A 21,151-nucleotide genomic window follows, 5' to 3' on the forward strand; every position below is an offset into this window, starting at 1 on the left:
CTGCACTCTGTACCCACCTGAACTCTGTGCCCACCTGCATTCTTCACCCTGCACCCACCTGCACTCTGTACCCACCTGCACCCTGCACCCACCTGAACCCTACCCTCTGTACACCCCTGCACTCTGCACCCACCTGCACTGCACCTACCTGCACTCTGCACCCTGCACTCTGTACCCACCTACACTCTGCCCACATGTATTCTTCACCCTGCACCCACCTGCACTCTGTACCCTGCACCCACTACCCACCTGCACTCTGTACCCTGCACCCACTACCCACCTGCACCCTTAACCCTGCACCCACCACCTACCTGCACTCTGTACCCACCTGCACTCACCTGAACCCTGCCCTCTGTACCCACCTGCACCCTTCACCTACCTGCACTCTGTACCCACCTGCACTCTGTACCCTGCACCCACCTGAACTCTGCACTCTGTATGTAGCACCCTCATGGTATTTAATGACCCCTTAGGACCCTCCCACACCCAGTTGCTGTGGCACGCTCAACCCCCCCACCCCCCTACTTTGGGGGAAGGTGTGGTGCGAGTTTGAGTTCCTGCACCTTTTCCCTGAGAAGGGCGTGTCTAGGGGTGGGCGGGGCAACTAGTGGCGAGTATGCCTTGAGGCATGGCTAGTAGCTCAGGACTTGACATTTTGAGCCCTGCTCTCGAGGACATATGTAAAATGCCTCTCATGCAGCCGGCTTACTGCATTTGGTTGGGAATGGTGAGGTGCAGAACCGCCTGTATACAGGAGGTCTGTGGCAATCTCTTCCTGGAAGTCAAGGAAGAAAAAAAGTCTGTCCTGAAGCTCTGTATAGCACATGAGCGTTCAGCAAAGCCAATTGAAATAAGTAAACAGACACTTTTTTGTACTAGCATCTGGCCTTACGGGCAACTAGGTACGGAGCCAAAAACTGGTCGTTGAGGTCCACCCCTCCCATATTTTGGTTATAGACAAGAAAATTGTTCCCCCTGGGGTGGGATTTTATAAGCCAGACACTGATGTGTATAAAAAGGTTTTTAATGGTACACAATGAACAGGATTACAAATGTTTATTATAAACATGCAACAAAAACAAGGTGTGCATGTGTATGACAAATAAACAGCATGCACAGTACAAAACAGAACATATACAACAGTGACACCAAGACTTTCCTGTAATGGTTGTTGCTTAGTACCCGAAGCATTTCTGGCGTTTAGCCGTCATCAGGGGTCACAGATAGGAAGCAGTGTAGTCACGGTTCTTTTTAACTCTATAATAATGATAAAAAAATACATCATGGAAAACTGTAAACATGGTATAGGGTAAACGTACACAGCCTCAAAGTCATGGCTTGATTTTGCACAACAGACATGCTACATACCAATAGAGTGGTCTCATATGAAAAATTTCATAAATGCAGATTATGCAAATCGAGATAAATCTGAGTGTCAATCCGATCAGACTCAAGCTCTGTAGCTGAAATGGTGAGCAGCGGTGTCCAGACCTCAATGGTGCAGTATGGAACTAGTAACGAAAACAGGCAAGAAGGTGATGAAAAATCAATGTCCGACTGTCTTGGACAAGTAGAAAAAATACTGATAGAAAAGAGGAGGAAAAAAGGGAAATTTTAAAGGAAAAACAAAAGGGAGGAGAAAAAGAAGGGAAAATGGAACCAAAGAGAAAGGAAGAGGAAAGAAAAGAGAAGCTAAAACAACGAAGGCAGTATATCAAACCACCAGGGGGGAGAAACCACTACCCCCTGTGCATGGTAAGAATATGAGGGTAATAACCACCAGTTCAGCTAAATAGCACCCAGTGTGGACAGAGGTAAAAGATCAGGCAAAATTAGCATAATCAAAATGTATAGTTACCAAGATAGGCTCAGCAGGTGAGCGGGAGGTGGTAGGTAAAGACCCACTATAACCCATGGTAGACGGTGAATTAGTGCATGGATTATCACATATCTGCCCTCCGGATCCAGGGCCAGGTCAAGAAGTTTAAAAGAGAGTGTCTTGAGGACCAGTACACTTACTCCCCTTGCAAAGTTAGAGTAGGTAGAATGGTAGTGGTGTCCCACCCAAGGCTTCTTTAGGCTAAAGGTCTTACTGTCAGTTAGGTGTGTCTCCTGGAGCACACAGATTTGAGGGCCAATACGTCTTGATAAACTGAAACACCAGGGATCTCTTAATTGTATAGTTCAGGCCTTGTGTGTTCCAGTAGAGTATTTTAAGAGAAGACATTATATTGCATTGAAAGCAAGGAAGAATGGAAAGGGAAATCAAGCCTCAGTAGGCTGGACACCCGGATCTGAAAAGGGCAAAAGAGAGATCCAGAGAAGCTTGCAGTGTCAGGCATAACAACCTCAATGAGTACAGTCGGATATACAAAACCACTCAACTTAGAGCCAGCAAAAGTGGCCCAACAAATCCAACTATACCCCCCCACCCACCCCCAACACAGGAGGAGGGTTTGAATCTCCAAACAATACCAGCTCACTGGCTGGACATGGAGGCAAATGTGCAAGAGGTGCTCAACCACTCACTGCAAAAAGATGGTCAAAAGTACATACCATAATCCCGCAAGGTTTGGTGGTGTAGATCACCCGGATCCACGGGGGGGGGGGGGACAAACTTAAATGAGCTATCGGTTCTTACTAGAACACTAACCACGAGAGTTGCTCCGTGACCTGCAGCTGAAAACACCCAGGTCCCCGGGAACATTGCAGGTGATGGCTCGAGAATGGCATAGAATCTCACTGACTATAAGAGCATCCAAACTCCAGACCCCTGGGGGAGCTCACCACATAGACCCGAAGACAGTCACATCCCCCACCAGGAAAAGTCCTCATCTTATAGGGGGGAAGCAGCGGTGTCCAAGGACCCTGCGAGCCCCCAGGCAATGAGGGAGTGGAGGAGATACCCCAATGTGAGACAGGGATATGTCACTATATAGTGCGCAGTGTTCCCAGGCAAAGTCTGCAGGATGCCAGTCCAGGTTCAACAGCCAGGGAGGGTTCTTGGCCAGGGAATATAGCAACAAGTGGGATTCTGCCTTGGCATGGCGTGCACATGGTCAAATGACTTATGTTGGTGCTGTGTCTCCACAGAATAGTCCGGGAAGATGAGGAGCTTCGTATTCTCAAATTGTAATTCCCCTTGCACGCGAGCAACATGGAGCACCGTGTCCCGGTGCTAGTAGTGCGGAAGTTTGAAGATGGAAGTGTGTGACAGGGCCCCCTTGGGGCCTCTAGTAGCTGGCATTTGGTGAGCATGTTCAATCGAGAAGTGCAGGGAGAATTTAGCTCTGGGTAGTAGGGTTGGAAGCAACTGTTCCATGAAAGTTATGGGATCGGACCCCTCAGTGCCCTCAGGGAAGCCCAGCATCCTCTGCTCTGGTCTCTAGGTACTTTGACTTTGAGTTTCAGGGCCGGTAAGTCCGCATGGTGGTCCCTCTGTATGTCCTCTGTCTCAGAGACCCATCTCTCCAACTCCATCACCCGGTCCCGAAATGTATCCATGTTCCTATGGATAAGGGCCATTTCTGTTTGTACGTGGTCTATTTTTAGAGTTATTGCAGACTGGCATGTCATGATGGCCAGCATCAGTGCATTAAAGGCTGCAGAGCCGGCCTGGATAGTACCGTCAGTCAGGGAGACAGTCTGGGTCTCCATACTGTGCACCGAGCTGGTGGTAGGCCCCCGGAACGGGCAAGGTACTCACGGTGGTCACTGTACTCTTCTTCTGGCCGTTTTCCCTTGGTCATCGCCCAGCACACCCGCAGATAGTCTGGAGAAGAGTGGGCTGTAAATTGTCAATCTGCACCAGCATAGAGACGGGATCATAGGCCGGAATCGGGAGCTCGTCTAAAACATGTCTGCTCCCGGCGCCATCTTGGACACTCCCCCAGTTAGTATTTTGAATTTAATTTGTTGGGTCAGCAGTAGCCAGTGGAGGGATTGACTGAGAGGAGTAGCAGACACAGAGCGATTAGTAAGGTGGATGAGTCTGGCAGCAGCAGTCCTGATGGATTGAAGGGGGGATAGACTATGTAGAAGTAAGCCAATGAGAAGAGAGTTGCTGTAACCAAAGCGAGAGATGACCAGGGAGTGAATTAAGAGGTTTGTTGTGTCATTGGTTAGAAATGGGTGTATATTGGAGATGTTGCAGTGGTTGAGGCGGTAAGATTTGGACAGTGATTGGACGTGGGGCTTAAAGGAGCGTTCAGAGTCCAGAACTACACCTAGGACCTTGGCATCTGGGGTAGGGCTTAAAGTGTGCCATTGATTTTGACAGAGAGATCAGGGGAAGGGGCACATGGGGGGGGGGGAAATTATGTTTTTGGTTTTGGATAGATTGAGTTTGAGGAAGTGGAGTGACATCCAGACTGATATATCTGTTAGTATATTAGTGATATGTGAGGAGACGGAGGGAGTGAACTGAGGGGTTGAGAAATAGATTTGGGTGTCATCAGCGTAGAGGTGGTATTGAAAGTACAATATAGTAATTGCTAATCACTTATTGTCCTAAACCCCCCCCCCCCCCCAAAATAAAAATAAAAAATTGTAGATTGTTCATGTGTCCGAATCCTTGTTAGTTCCTTGGCTCAACACATGCGCTCTGTGCAGTTCAAAGAAAACTCCCTTTTTTAACAAAAAATTATAAAGTTAGTGCAATTGAGAAACTTTTTAGGAAAAAATGTCTGGTTTGAAAATTGCATTAAACTGTGGTCAACACAGTCCAAAAATATAACCTAATTTTAGAGCTTAAAAAAAATGTAAACATAGTGTTCATCTAAACTTATATACATTCAAATATAATTCAAAGGAATTTGAATATTATTATCCTATACAGTCACGTGTCCCCAAAGCTTATAATGTAAGACCCCTTTCACACTGGGGCTCTTTGCAGGCACTATAACGCTAAAAATAGCGCCTGCAAAGTGCCCTGAAACAGCCGCTGCTGTCTCTCCAGTGTGAAAGCCCCGAGGGCTTTCACACTGGAGTGGTGCCCTAGCAGGACGGTAAAAACAGTCCTGCTAGCAGCATCTTTGGAGCGGTGAAGAAGCGGTGTGTATACTGCTCCTTCACCGCTCCAGCCCATTGAAATCAACGGGCACCGTGGCTATACTGCCGGCAAAGCGCCTCTGCTAAGGGGCACTTTTGTAGTGGTTTTAACCCTTTCTCGGATGATAGCGGGGGGGTAAAGTCATCCCGCTAGCAGCCGAATAGCGCCGCAAAATTGGCGGTAAAGCGGCACTAAAAATAGCGGCGATTAACCACCTACATACCCACCACCCCAGTGTGAAAGGGGCCTAAAGGTAAGTGTGGCAATTATTACACTGCATAAAAAAACCTGGGAGCATTCCAGCATATTTTTACTTCTGCATAACATCCAAGGAAACTGGGTTTACTAATGATCCTGTAAATGAAGTGCCCCCAGATATATAGCATAATGGAGTATTGCAAAACAATGCATTTGTTTTAGTTTTAACTGTTGATGATCGACAGTGTAGTATATTTTAAAAAGTAATCAAAGAGCCTTTAAGTTATTGTTTAACACAAGAGTGTTAAGGAACAATAGTGAAATATAACATCCAATTTGTTCTTAAAATTGGCAAATATAGCCCAAATTTACACACATACATGGAAAAATAATTGTAAAGAAATTCCCCAAAATTTTGTTCAATGTTTTTTTAAAGAACTAGTTCCCCTATAAGAATAATCTCCCTATCTTTCCATGTGACAGCTGAAATAAGCATGTTAATTTGGAAAACATTCAAAAACATAGGTAGTTTAAAATGTTCTCCCTCCCTCTTTATGCTGTGTTACACATAACTACAGCCATTCCTTTCCTGTCCCATACGACATTAGTTGTAAAGAAACGGAGGGGAAATAAACCATGGTTGTTACACTGGAGGCACTGGGGTTGATTTACTAACGGCAAATTGACTGTGCACTTTGCAAGTGCACTTGGACTTATTTTCCCCAGAACTTGGTGAATGTGGTAATGCTCTGCTGATTTCCATCATCCAATCATGTGCAAGGATGCGCATGCTGTTTTTTTATTTTATTTTACCATGCAACCAAATGTGTGTTTCATCACATTCTATAAGCTCTGAGGAAAACGTGTGCAAAGTGCAGTTTATTTGCGTTTAGTAAATCAACTCTATTGCATGATATCACATTTCCTGCAATTCATATCCATTTATGCTGCACTCTCTACTTTCCCCTACAGCGACACTTTATGGATCACTTTTGCTTTAAAAGTGTATTCAAGTTAGGTGTCATAAGTAGGGAAGGGAAAAATTTGTAGATTATATTTATACTAGCTTCAAAACCCATTGTACTAATTCCAACATATATTTTCTCGGGCTGTGGAAATTAAAGATTAATTCCTCGATTAATCGTTAATTTTTTTTTGATCGATCAAAATTCTTTTGATCGGTACTAGTGGTGCAACGGATCGTAAACGATCCATGATCCGAATGATCCATATGTGGATTGGCACACCACGTGATCCACAGAGCTCTGCTGCTGCCTCAGCCATAGGAAAGGCCGCGGCTTCGGCCTAGCTCCTGGCGCGGTGGCCATCTTGGTCCATCTGGCGGCGGCCTAGGTGAGCCTAGAGTGGTGCACTGACATCATCACCCAGCCTCAACTGCTCGTGTTCGGCCGGCTTCTCTGGTAAGACTAAGCAAGCACTAATCTTCCTATACAGTGGTGGAGATGTGGACCATATTACAGTGGGGAGATGTCTGTGGATTACGGGGGGATATGTCTGTGGATATTACGGTGGGGGAGATGTCTTTGGATATTACAGTGGGGGAGATGTCTGTGGATATTACAGTGGGGGAGATGTCTGTGGATATTACAGTGGGGAGATGTGGAGATGTCTGTGGATATTACAGTGGGGGAGATGTCTGTGGATATTACAGTGGGGAGATGTGGAGATGTCTGTGGATATTACAGTGGGGGAGATGTCTGTGGATTTTACAGTGGGGGAGATGTCTGTGCATATTACAGTGGGGACCAGGGTTTGACAAATTTACTTGGAATCTAGGAGTCGGCTAAAAAAGTTAGGAGCCAGAAAACGCACCCCGTCCCGACGAGCTTGCGGTCAGAAGCGAACACATATACGTGAGCAGCGCCAGCATATGTAAACGGTGTTCAAACCACACACGTGAGGTATCGCCGCGATTGGTAGAGCGAGAGCAATAATTCTAGCCCTAGACCTCCTCTGTAACTCAAAACATGCAACCTGTAGATTTTTTTAAACGTCGCCTATGAAGATTTTAAAGGGTAAAAGTTTGTCGGCATTCCACGAGCGGACGCAATTTTGAAGCGTGACATGTTGGGTATGAATTTACTCGGCGTAACATTATCTTTCATAATATTACAAAAATTGGGGATAACTTTACTGTTGTCTTATTTTTTTATTAAAAAGTGTGATTTTTTCCCAAAAAAGTGCGCTTGTAAGACCGCTGCGCAAATACGGTGTGACAGAAAGTATTGCAACGATTTCCATTTTATTCTCTAGGGTGTTAGGATAAAAAATATATATAATGTTTGGGGGTTCTAATTAGAGGGAAGAAGATGGCAGTGAAAATAGTGAAAAATGACATTAGAATTGCTGTTTAACTTGTAATGCTTAACTTGTAATACCAACGGCCACCACCAGATGGCGCCAGCTCACACAAGGAAGAGCTGGGGACTTCACAAAAAAATAAATAAAAAAATTTTTTTCCCACCTTCCAAGCCAAGTCGCCAGGATGCTATTTCTAGTCGCCATGGCGACCTGGCGACGGGGATTTGTCGAGCCCTGGTGGGGACTATATATATGGTGGTGATCCGAAAAATGTATGTGCGTTATAATAAATCGAGATTAGTCGATTAATCGATTAAAAAAATCGATTAATCTTACACGAAAATTTTAATCAGTAAAAGCCCTAATATTTTCACAGTGGCTTAATTCTAGCTTTACTGTAAAAATAGCCTCTCTAATTCTAAATTGTTTTTACTGATGCTGTTACTGGAATAAGACATTTGCCAGCAGTGGCGGCTGGTGAAGTTTTTTAAGATGGTGGGGCGCCAGACCCCACCCTTCCTTTTTTTGACCCATCCCACTTCTCATAAGCCCACCCTTATAGACTCCGCCCACTCTGTCCCCTGTATTCCACTTGCTTCCACATAGTGTATAGTACAGTGAGATACTATACAATATATACACTATACTATGTACACTATACTGTACTCATAGGCCTGGGAACACCCTAATCACTATGTGAGGTGCGGATTCCCCCTACTGCCCTTCCCCTCCCCCATGTTGCCCCCCCCTCTTGCAGTGCTGCTAAATTCCCTCATCTTCTCTCCCCTTGGCTGCTGCAGGGGATGTTTCAGGATGGAGAGCGGGGGAAAAAGCTAGTCAATTTGTCATTTAGTGGCCTCTTCCTATTTCAAATGAACACAGTGAACCCACTCACTGTGTTCATTAATAACTGAAATGTGGTAAACTGTGTTTACTATGCTTCAGTTTGCAAATGAACAGAAAGCTGCTCAGCACAGAGCACTTCCCATTCTTTCACTGTCCAGTGCAGCCGAGTCTGCTGAGAAAGGCATGTGTGGTTGAGCTTTGGAGTGCACATCCTAATGCAATGAGCTGCGCACACCTGTGGCTATACTATATACACTTTACTATATACACTATAAACTATGTACACTATGTATTAATATACACTATACTATAGGAAAGGAGCTGACACTATATATAGTGATGAAGCTGGCACAGTATTATAAGAGAGGAAACAACTGTACTATGTCACACTGAACTATATTAGTGGACCCTGCACTGTTCTATATAGCTCTTACCCTGTTGGTGGCATGGAGGGCCGGTAGTTATCCTCCACTCGGAATGGTGATGAACTGTTGCAGTGACAACATGCTCAGCATGCTCCCATCCCCGGTGTACTGTACAGCTCCCAGCTCCATGCTGTGTACACTGTCTATCAGTCCACGTGCCGGTATGAAGGCTCTGAGCATCATCCTGCCCCCCCACACCCCAAACCACCTACCATCACACATCACACACCATGCACGTGCCAGGAGGTGTACTATACAGGCATATTCAGGAAAGACAGGGGTGGTGCCGCTGTCACTTGGCGGGGCTGCCTGGGTTCCCCCTACTCCAGGCTGATAATGACACTGGCTCTGTCTCTGTGACTCCTATCCTGGGGGCTGGACCTGCCGGATCTCCACCCCCCTAGTGCAGGTAGCACATTAGGGAGCTCAATAGGTGGACCAGGTCAAACCCAATAGGGGAATGCCAAGGGGCCAGTAAATGGTTTCTCTGTGTTTCTGAATTACAGTTGTAATGATTTTTAGGAGGGACAGTCTGCTATGCAAATTAGGAAAAAAAAATCATGATTAGATCTTTTTCTTCTAATCTACCTAGCAACAGCAGAGAGAGAGAGAGAGAGGTCAAAATATACAGATATATACAAAGTTAAAAACTCAGAATAAAAAAATGATATTGTTTATTTTTATTTCCTGCAAACTGGTGGAACGAGCCTCCACTGTTTTGGCAGCATAAAAAGGGCTTAATTAAGTGTCCTAGGATAACATTTTATTGCTGGTGATACTCTGTTCTACTAGCTTGGAATTCTTTTAGCAAATCCATCTCTAGAGGATATCAAACTATTTTTAAGCAATACACGATTATTCTCCTGTGCTTGTTCCTGATTGACTTGTTCCTAATAAAATATTAACTGCTCTCTGTCTAAGTTTCTCATTCTGGAAATAGTACAGCCTCTCCTTCTTCCTGACGTCTGATCTATTTCATTTCTTCTATCTTGGACGGGGGTGGTGTGAGTGGTGCTCTCTCTAGGATCTGAACTTGTTGGCAACACATTACCATCAATTTTGTTTTCTTCGTCCAGTAAGGATGTAGGAAGAAACTCATGAAGAACTGTGTTGCGTATTAATCCCTTTCTAAAAATAGAGGTAATATTCTATTAAAAATAGAATAGATGCAATCGTCAACTGTGGATCCTGCAAAATAATTTTAAATGGTCAATTAAATATTTTTGAAATATGTTTTACAAAACTGTTCAATGAAAAATTACTGACCGTAAATAATAATATAGAATTAAATGAATACATAATTATTTTTTTAACTAATAAAAAAGTACTCAGCTCTATACCGCATCAGAGTGTTGCTTCAGCTGTCCAACATCAGCTCTAAGACTGATGAACAAAGCGATTACCTGACAGGTGATCATTCAGATCTTGGTATGCTCGGCACGAAGAACTGGGAATGTTAGACACTGCTCCCTGATGTGCTCCCCCATTGCACACTGGAGTGCCAGGCTCGAGAGGGGAAAATGCAATTTGTATTTGGCTCTCAGCTGCTCACTGAGAGGCAGAGCCAGCTGTCAAACAGGCATCAAAGTGGATTCTGACAATATGGTACAGATTATTCCAGAGTCTGGAGTAGCTGTGTGACATCTGCTAATAGTGTCAGCCAATTGTGAGTCACAGGATTTCAAAGGTACAATGGCTTGAAAAAGTGTTCATACCCCCTTGAAATTTTCCACATTTTGTTATGTTACAATCAAAAACGTAAATGTATTTTATTGGGATAAAATGTGATAGACCAACACAAAGTGGCACATAATTGTGAAGTGGAAGGAAAATAATAAATGGTTTTCAAGATTTTTTACAGATAACTATCCAAAAAGTGTGGTGTGCATTTGTATTCAGCCCCTTTTACTCTGATACCCCTAACTAAAATCTAGTGGACCCAATAGCCTTTAGAAGTCACCAAATTAGTAAATAGTCCACCTGTGTGTAATTTAATCTCAGTATAAATACAGTTGTTCTGTGAAGCCCTCTGAGGTTTGTTAGCAAACTTTAGTGAACAATCAGTATCATGAAGGCCAAGGAACACACCAGACAGGTCAGAGATACAAGTTGTGGAGAAGTTTTTAAAGCAGGGTTAGGTATAAAAAAACATATCCCAAGCTTTGAACATATCATGGAGCACTGTTCAATCCATCATCCGAAAATGGAAAGAGTATGGCACAACTGCAAACCTACCAATACATGGCCATCCACCTAAACTGAGAGGCCAGGCAAGGAGAGCATTAATCAGAGAAGCAGCCACAAGGCCCATGGTAACTCTGGAGGAGCTGCAGAGATCCAGAGCTCAAATGGGAGAATCTGTCCACAGGACAACTATTAGTCATGCACTCCACAAATTTGGACTTTATGGAAGAGTGGCAAGAAGAAAGCCATTGTTGAAAGAAATCCATAAGAAGTCCAGTTTGCGAGAAGCCATGGGAGACACGGCAAGCATATGGAAGAAGGTGCTCTGGTCACATGAGACCAAATGTAACTTTTTGGCCTAAAAGAAAAATGCTATGTGTGGTGGAACACTAACACTGCACATCACCCTGAACACACACTATCCCCACCATGAAATATGGTGGTGGCAACATGTTGTGGGAATGCATTTCTTCAGCAGAGACAGGGAAGCTGGTCAGAGTTGATGGGAGATTGATGGTGCCAAATACAGGTTTACCTTTGCAACCTACAAGAACACCTGTTAGATTCTGCAAAAAATTGAGACTGGGGTGAAGGTTCACCTTCCAGGAATGGTTTAGGTCAAAGCATGTTCATGTGTTTGAATGGCCCAGTCAAAGTCCAGACCTAAATCCAATTGAGATCCTGTCGCAAGACTTTGAAAATTGCTGTTCACAGATGCTGTTGACAGAGCTTGAGCTATCTTGCAAAGAAGAATGGACAAAAATGTCACTCTCCTAGATGTGCAAAGCTGGTAGAGACATACCCTAAAAGACTTGCAGATGTAATTGCAGCGAAAGGTGGTTCTACAAAGTATTGACTCGGGGGCTGAATACAAATGCTCGCCACACTTTTCAGATATTTATTTATAAAAAATGTTGAAAACCATTTATTTTCCTTCTACTTCACAATTATGTGCCCCTTTGTGTTGGTCTAGCACATACAATACCAATAAAATACATTTACGTTTTTGGTTGCAACATTATTATTATTATTATTATTATTATTATAATTACAGGATTTATATAGCGCCAACAGTTTGCGCAGCGCTTTACAACATCAGGGAAGACAGTATAGTTACAATACAATTCAATACAGGATGGATCAGAGGGCCCTGCTCATTAGAGCTTACAATCTAGAAGGGAGGGTCAAGTGGAACAAAGGGTAGTATATGTGGGGGGTGATCAGATGGACACAATTAAAATACAGCTGTTAGATGTAGGTAGGATAGGCTTCTCTGAAGAGGAGCGTTTTCCTCTAAAAGCTAAAAGAGAAGGAGATAGACGGACAGATTGGGGTAAGGAGTTCCATAGGCAACATGACAAAATGTGGAAAATTTCAAGGGGTATAAATACTTTTATCAAGACACTGTAACTGCACTCCTGTGACCCGTAAGAAAGGTATGATCCAAAAAGTTTTAGGCATCCATCTTGTTTCAATAAACATATTATACTTAAATACAAAATTAATGAACTAAATACGATAAATATTAGCTGGTCTAATACTTACCTTTACTTTGACTTGAACTATCAAATTATTTATCCATTCCAGAGACAGTCTCCTGATTGATATATGGCATCAGTATGTATTCTAAATAAGCGAATCACAGTTTGGGCGCCACACCAGAACTGTTTTTCCTACTGAAAATAAAACAAACCTATTTATAAAAATTATCACATCAAAAAGTGACATGAGGATTTCCAGTGTCCCTCAGTTTTAACTTTTTAAAAATGTGTTAATAATTTTGTCAAACAAGTTAATTATGTACACATCCTTATTTACTTTTACTATTTACTTTCAGAATGTTTATTGGTCGTTTTACAAACAAAATAACCAACAGTAAAACAAAAGTACAATAATCATCAAAAACAAATAAGCAAAACAAGTAGGATGAAGAAAGAAGTTGGCCCTAAGCATTAAACTCTGCAAACATAATGCCCCGTACACACGATCACTTTTTGTGATGAAAAAAAATTACATTTTTAAAAAACGTAATTTAAAATGATCATGTGTGGGCTTTACATCGTTTTCCGTCTTCTGAAAAGCGACCAAAAAAAAAAATCGAACATGCTTAAATTTTTTATGTCATTTTTCAAAATGTCATTTTTTTGTGTCGTAAAAAATGATCGTGTGTGGGCAAAAACTGCGTTTTAAACCCGCACATGCCCAGAAGCAAGTTATGAGATGGGAGGTAAAACTACCATTCATAATGGAGTAAGCACATTCATCACGCTGTAACAGACAAAAAAGCATGAATCGTCTTTTACTAACAAGTAACCAGCTAAAAGCAGCCTCAAGGCGAATAGAACTTCCCCTTTAGAGTGCCGTCGCTTTGTTCATCATTTTTCAAAAACGATGGGGTGTGGGCAACATCATTTTTAATGATGAAGTTTTTTTTTTTCAAGACAAAAAGTGATCGTGTGTACGGGGCATAAGAGAAGGAACAGGTCCGGATCTGATCATCAGAAGCACTCCAGTCCTCAGAGCCAGAGAAAAAAAAATAGTAAATAGCTAGCCCACAGTTCCCAAGTCTGTTCAAATTTTTTTAACTGTGTCATCTAAAATGCTAAGGCCTCATGCACACTGAGGAAAAGACAAGGAGAGAGGCGCCTCTATGTGTAGATGTTTTAATAGCACTTGTTTTTTAAAACGTAGAGAATGTAAGGCACACCGGGATGTTATCCCAGCAATTGATGCTCATGCACACTGAAGCTGATAACCTGAAGTTTTTGGGAGTTTTGGTGCTTTTTTTAACAGCCCTTAAACTCCCCTCTATGTTCTGCTATGTGTCTATGCACACATTAATGTTTGTTTTAAGTTTATCAGCAGGGGAGTTTATGGGCTGTTGTCTGAACACCCTAAAATTGTGTTCAAGAGCAGTTCTTCTGACCACAAAAAAACACTGAAAAACGTGCATAAACACTCATAAATGTGCTTTTATCAGTGTTCAGCGTTTTTACATTGCAGAGCTGAATGTAAGCTGGGTGTAATTTAAAAAAAAAAAAAGCCCAAAAATGCTGACGCTGAAAAACATTTTATAAACGCGTTAAAAAACTCTATTAAAAGCGCGTTTTTAAAGCAGCATTTTCCTGCCAGCAATCAGACGTCCAGAAAGACTTTTTAGAATGTCCTGTGTGCATGGAGCCTAAAATGTTTTAATGTAACATAATCCAGGTGACTTTCTCTTAGCCTGTGCCAAGGAAATGGTAGGCTGCTTCCAAAATCTGGTACACATCCTGATTTAAATAGCAATTACCTTTCTTTCATGTTAATTAACTGTTTCTTATTAACGGTTTCCTTTTACATCCTAGTAGCATTTTTTTGACATTTTCCTCTTTGTGTGGGGCAACTCCAGCTGCATTGATGGCCACTGTAATTTTCAACCATTGCTTGTGTTTCCATGAAGTGTCTGATTTAGACATTAATGGGCCAATTAATTTATTAAACACAGGGACCAGATGATCAATGAGGGCTAGATTTTCACAATGTGTACATTTTTAATTTCCTAACAGACTTCATGGAAGCATATGTTTAGGCAGCTCCACCCTCACTCTTACCCCATAGGACCACACTCCCATTGAGGCTGAACTGTAAGCTGTAAGGTTTTCTGTTGGCTAAGAGCTATTACCTTACCATTTTTCTCTTGGTATCCTCACCCTTGTTCTCTTGGCTAGTTAGTTTCCAAATGTATGATGCAGTAGAGTCTGTCAGGAAAACAAAAAAAATAATATCAAATACTTTCCGAATTTTTCTTTCTTGATTGATTTCATGGCAGTAGGAGTCCCCTTTCAGCGTCATGAGTATGGTATTTTTTGTTTTTTTGGTATTACACGTTTTAGCAAATTTTTTACTGCTGTGATTCTTCCATGTTTTCTTAAGTGATTTACTTGACCATTGCCTTCACTACTGCCACAAGTGTCTTTATATGATTGTACATTTTGTCCACATCTTTGTCTTCAATTTCAGTGCTGCTGTCCATTTGTTGCATTGTATTGTATTTTATTGTAGTGCATGTGGGTGATAACTTCCTTCTACCTTGCCATTTGGGTTGTTGCAGGTCACTTTCCTTGTCACTACCAAATAGATTGCTTAAAGTAGCTTTTCCAAAAATATGTATTTATACAATTGTTTTATATTGTCAGATTTTAACTTCATACAACTAGGAGTGTCACTAACCTCCTTTTATTTTTTTTACAGATGATCCTGTTGACTCAACACTGACGATTCTTGAGAAAGGACTTTTTTTTTCTATGCTATTGCTCCACTGGAAACATAAAGGAACTGAAAAATGTTTACTTATTCAACACAAATATTAAGGTTTTTTTTTTTCTTTTGGAAGCTTTATATTATTTATGTGTGATGTTTTCTGGTGGAATATTTTTGGTGTTTTTCTTGTTTCAACCATTAAGGGATATTTTACATTTGCAACCTATCCCAGAGAAAAATAATTGTCAAGTTTTAATTAACATTAACAGAATTCCACATAGTTGCACTTAACTATAAAACGTGTAATACCTACCTCAGTTGAATTTCTTTGTGATGTGTCCTTTATTTCTTTTGTTCCAAACCTGGAGGTTGTCTAAACCATCAAAAAAATCAAAATGACATAGCCATACAAATACAAAGGCATACAAATAAAAAATGTTTTTATTGTAAATTGGTAATATTTTATTAACTCACTTCTTTTCATGCATATCTCTAGAGTACATCTTGACCTTTTCCAACATCACTTACATTTCAGTTTTGAGATACGTCTTTTTGCCTATATGGTGCATTAAAGAAAAATGGAGTAATCTTTAAATTGTTTTTGACCACTAGGTGAAGAAAATAAATAAATAATTTTATAATATATATATATATATATATATATATAGATAGAGAGAGAGAGAGAGAGAGAGAGAGACAGCAAAAAAAGAAGAGAGAGAGACCGCGTGAACATAGGTGAGCGCAGGGGGTGTGTCAGGTGTGTAGATCTCCCCTATTGCCCAGGCATCCCCCTGTTGCGCCCCCCACTGCAGACTGGCCTCTGGCGGCGCAGTTACTGACCTCCTCTCAGGTGCACCATGCAGGGCTCAATCAGATGGCTGCAGCTTGGTGGCTCTGGTTTTATCTTATAGTCTCCTCTTCACAGTCCACACATGTCGGACTCCTCCCGTAACCCCTATCCCGGTGGCGCTCCCACTCTTGACTCCTCTCCAGACCCCCTCAGAGACTGCAGACATGATACAAGACAAGAGATGGTTAGAGATTGCAGACATGATACAAGAGAAGAGATGATTACAGGCTGTGGACAGGATACAGGAGATGGTCAGAGGCTGTGGACATTATACAGGAGGTGGTCAGAGGCTACAGATATGGTACAGGAGGTGGTCAGAGGCTGTGGACATGGTACAAGAGATGCTAAGTGGCTGCGGACATGGTACAGGAGATGGTCAGAGGCTGCGGACATGGTACAGGAGATGGTCAGAGGCTGCGGATATGATACAGGAGATGGTCAAATGCTGCGGACATGGTACAGGAGATGGTCAGAGGCTGTAGACATGGTACAGGAGATGGTCAGAGGCTGCGGACATGGTACTGGAGATGGACAGAGGCTGTGGACATGGTACAAGAGATGGTCAGAGGTTTCAAGCATGGTGCATGAGATGGTCAGATGCTGTGGACATGGTAGAAGAGATGGTCAGAGGCTGCAGACATAGTACAGGAAATGGTCAGAGGCTGTAGACATGGTACAGGACATATCAGAGGCTGCAGACATGGTACACTTCCACCTCCCTTCAACCCCCTCACAGTAGAGTCCTTCTCTTGCCCCTTCATCCACCTACATCAGTGTCCTCCTCCGCCCCTTCACAGTAGAGTCCTTCTCTGTCCCCCTTCATCTGCACATCAGTATCCTCTGTCCCTTCACCCCCCACAGTAGTGTGAGTGTCCTTCTCTGCCCCCTTTATGTTACCATCCTCACATGATGAGTGTGCTGTGGCAACTGGTGAGGCATCGCTGAGAGTCTTCCATTCAAAAAATGGCGCCGCATCACTGAGCATGCGCCCACCCAGATGAAAATGGGCAAGCCTTCCTGAGCCTGTAGGTGACCTAATACTCTCAGTATGTACATGCGAATAATTTTCTTGTAAGTATTTGTCACTACGTTGTAATGTTTTTCCCTAGAGTTATCTATGACACTGAGTTGTTAGTCACTATCTGTTACCATAATGACACCTCTGCGCTGACGCATAACAACAATAATAATAATAATTGGCATAACAACAATATTCACAGTAATTATTATTTTTACTGCTGTTATAATTACTATTGCTGGCTGAGGGGGACTCAAAGGAGGGAGGGGCTAGGAGCAGCGACGAGGGACCTGAGAAGAGGAGGATCCAGGCTGCTCTTTGCAAAACCAACTGCACAGAGGAGGTAAGTGTGACATGTTTGTTATTTAAACAGAAAAACAAGCCTTTCCAATCACTTTAAGTAGGCAAATACCTTGTGCTTATGTAAAAAAGTTACCCTTTGAGAGTGTGTGTGGACCAAAAGGATTGCATTTTTTTTTTGTGATTACCTTACCCTAAGTAAGGCTGGAAAAGCATTTAAACCCAGAAAAGTGGTACACTTTCACTCAAATAGTTGGGGGGAAAAGGAATTGGGATTACACGCAGTTAATAGTTGGCAGGGCCGCCATCAGGGGGGTACAGGCATTACACCAGGTGCCCCCCCCCCGTTTTGTTTTTCTGTCTGACCCCCCCTTTAGCAACTCGCGGCAGTTTTGTTTTTTAATTTGAAATATCATTTTTTTTTCGTCTGACTTTAGCAACTCACGGCAGGAGAGAGAAGAGAGGACTTGAGTTGACTTTGTTTTGTTCGTCAGCACCAACCCCCCCCCCCCCCGTCCCACTTATCATCACGCGGCAGGAGAGAGAAGAGAAAATTTGTGATGGCTGCCCTGATAGTTGGGCATACAAGCCCAGCAATAATTATTTGGTAGAAAAAAAACAAATAAAAATCTGGGTATAACATTTTCTGTTTCCATATGAATACCTGGTTGGGCTCTAAATTGGGGGATAACATATGCTGTTGAAATAGGGGGCAGCCACAAAAGATATAAAAGTGTCTCTGGGACACTACTATGGGCCCTAATTCTTTATGACTGGTGTTGTAACAACCTACTACTTGTGCTTGACACTTCACCAGGATGTACCGTACTGATGTTTGCCTGCTGCAATTCAGTAATTGCATAGTACATCTGACTCTTGTAGCAGGACTCCTTCATCCTCTGAACCAAAAGTGGCCATTAATAAACTACTGTTTTCTATGGGTTCATTATTCCAGAATTGAAAGGCCTTTAATGGTGTAAAAATGTTTTGGACATATTTGGCAATAGCTGTATTAATAACTGTTGCAGCAATCAGGAACACTGTTGTTAGCTGCACTGGTCTGGCAGCCCTGGCACTGGTATGGTGGCAATCAGGAATACTGCTGCTGGCTTACACTGGCCTGGGACACTAGGACCCAATTCACACCTGAGCATTTTGTAGCTTAAAGCCTCATGCTGCGTACACACGATAGTTTTTCGGCATGAAAAAAAAAAACGACGTTTTTAAAAACGTAATTTAAAATGACCGTGTGTTGGCTTCACATCATTTTTCGGCTTCTGAAAAACGACCGAAAAAAATGTAAAAATTTCAAACATGCTGCATTTTTTCACGTCGTTTTTTAAAATGTCGTTTTTCGTGTTGTAAAGAATGATCGTGTGTGGGCAAAAACTACGTTTTAAACCCGCATGCCCAGAAGCAAGTTATGAGACGGGAGCGCTCGTTCTGGTAAAACTACTATTCATAATGGAGTAAGCACATTCATCACGCTGTAACAGACAAAAAAGCGAGAATCGTCTTTTACTAACAAGGAATCAGCTAAAAGCAGCCCAAAGGCGAATAGAACTTCCCCTTTAGAGTGCCGTCGTACATGGTGTACGTCACCGCACTTTGTTCATCATTTTTCAAAAACGATGGTGTGTGGGCAACATCGTTTTTAATGATGAAGTTGAAAAAACGTAGTTTTTTGGACATGCTGAAAAACTTTATTTTTTCTCATGCCAAAAAACGATCGTGTGTACCCGGCATCAAGCTACAAAATGCTGGAGGGGAAAAAAATCTATTAGTCTCTATGGAGATGGTTCACATCTCCACTCCAAAACGCCTGAAGCCAGAAGCTCCAAAACGCCTGAAGCTCAAACAAGTTCAGGGACTTTTTTTTAGGCAGATTTGGGCATTTTCTGCTTTTTACATTAAATGGAGTGGTACTACAGCGCTACTACTCAATATTTAGACAAGAAAAACCCCCACAACAAAAATAACCAAATGGCAAGAGCTGCATACAAAAAGGTGTATAAAACCGGTTACAATGTGAAAAAAAATTCTAATAATGCGCTAATACCAACATTTGTTGCTGTAAGTACAATAGACAACTAACCACAAGATACCAACAAAAAAAAAAACTCCAGAAAGAGGGGGACAGGGTATCAATAAAGGTTCAAAGTGAATAACGTGCAATGTGAATAAAAAATATAAATATACATTTATGAACAACAGAGCATGAGAAAGATGTCCTTGATTATGCAAAGGAAACAACCTCCCCCCTTTCAAACACAGATCAGTACGGCTGAGGCCAGGAAGGAGCAATCCTATGGTGTACTGGGAGTGATCACAATGCTCAATTCAGCTCCAGCTGGTGCTCAATGTTTCACGATGACACAGCTCATGTAAACAAGAAGAAAACAGGATATGGTGCAAATATTGTAAGGCAAGAGGAAGAACACATATGCGGTGTCTGCAGATGCACTCACGTAACCCACCGATCAAAGACAGCCTCAGATACAGCCTTGTTTGCCGCTCGGTGTAGCGATCTCCTCATACGAACGGGTGTCCGTCGATCGCGTCACTAGGCTCCTCCCCCACACGTTGCGGCACTTGGCACGTGACTTAGTCATGGGTATCATGACTAAGTCACGTGCCGAGTGACGCAACACGTGGGGGAGGAGCCTAGTGACGCGATCAACGGACACCCGTTCATATGAGGAGACTCATGTGGCTAGTGGTCAGTAGCATTGTTCCAGTTTACACTAATCTGGTAACACTGTGACTGGTGTAGTGCCAATCAGAAACACTGTTAGTAGCTGCACTAGTCAGGCAACCCTGGTGCTAGTGTAGTGATAATAAGGAACACACACTGGTCGGACGACACTAGAACTGGTGTAGCTAGTGATCAGGAACACTGTTGCTGGCTGCACTGGGACTGGTGTGGCTAGTGATTGGAACAGTATTGCTGGCTTACACTGGCTCTAGTGAGACTGTACTGGTGTGGTGGAAATCAAGAACACTGTAACTAACTGCACTGGTCTGGCAATACTGGCACTGACATGGCAGCAATCAAGATCATTGTTGCTGATTTATACTGGTCCTGTGTCATTGAAAGTAGTTTGGCTAGTGATCAAGAACATTGTTGCTTCTCACCCTGGTTTGGTGATGTTCAGACGGGTGTGGTGGTGATCTCTGTTGCTGGCTTACACTGGTCTAGTGACACTGTGACTCGTGAGGCTGGCAATTAGGGACACTGTTACCAGTTTACACTGGTCTGGTGACACTGGGACTGGTGTGCCTAGTGATTGGGGACTCTGTGGCTGGCATATGCTGGTCTGATAACAATGTATTGGTGTGGCTAATGAAAATGGACACTGTGGCTGGCTCTGCTGACACTGTAAAAACCTGCTGCAATCATAGGGGGAAAACTGTTTCCTTTCATAGTGAATGCAACCAATAGGGTCCAGGTACGCTGTGCACATATAAATGTTAGCATAAATGTAGAAATGATGGCCATGGGTGCAATTATTTTCTATTTTCATGTTAATTTTAATTTAAATGTTAATTTCTTTTAATCTAACATGCAGTGGTAATTTTTATCTTTCTCCCTAAACGCTAATGCCTGTATCTGTGTCTGTTTTATGTGGTTTGTTGTGTAATTTTTAGAAATTCACCTTTGTAATATTGCTTAATTTTGGACTTCTCTATAAAGGTCATGATACCTTACACACAAA

General features: G+C 42.5%; 1 protein-coding gene across 3 annotated transcripts in view; it reads left to right on the forward strand.

The window, feature by feature from the left end:
* FGF18 (fibroblast growth factor 18) overlaps positions 1 to 21,151 on the forward strand; it is a 285,024-nt gene that overhangs the window by 180,467 nt on the left and 83,406 nt on the right. For 2 of the 3 annotated variants that reach the window (XR_005747966.1, XR_005747965.1), the window contains one exon: positions 15,259 to 15,378. The exons of the other annotated variant lie outside the window; for it this stretch is intronic. The gene's annotated coding sequence lies outside the window, so the exon portion shown is untranslated. The remainder of the gene's footprint in view (positions 1 to 15,258; positions 15,379 to 21,151) is intronic. 3 annotated transcript variants of the gene reach the window in all.

Source organism: Rana temporaria, chromosome 3 (assembly GCF_905171775.1).
Source record: "Rana temporaria chromosome 3, aRanTem1.1, whole genome shotgun sequence".
NCBI lineage: Eukaryota > Metazoa > Chordata > Amphibia > Anura > Ranidae > Rana > Rana temporaria.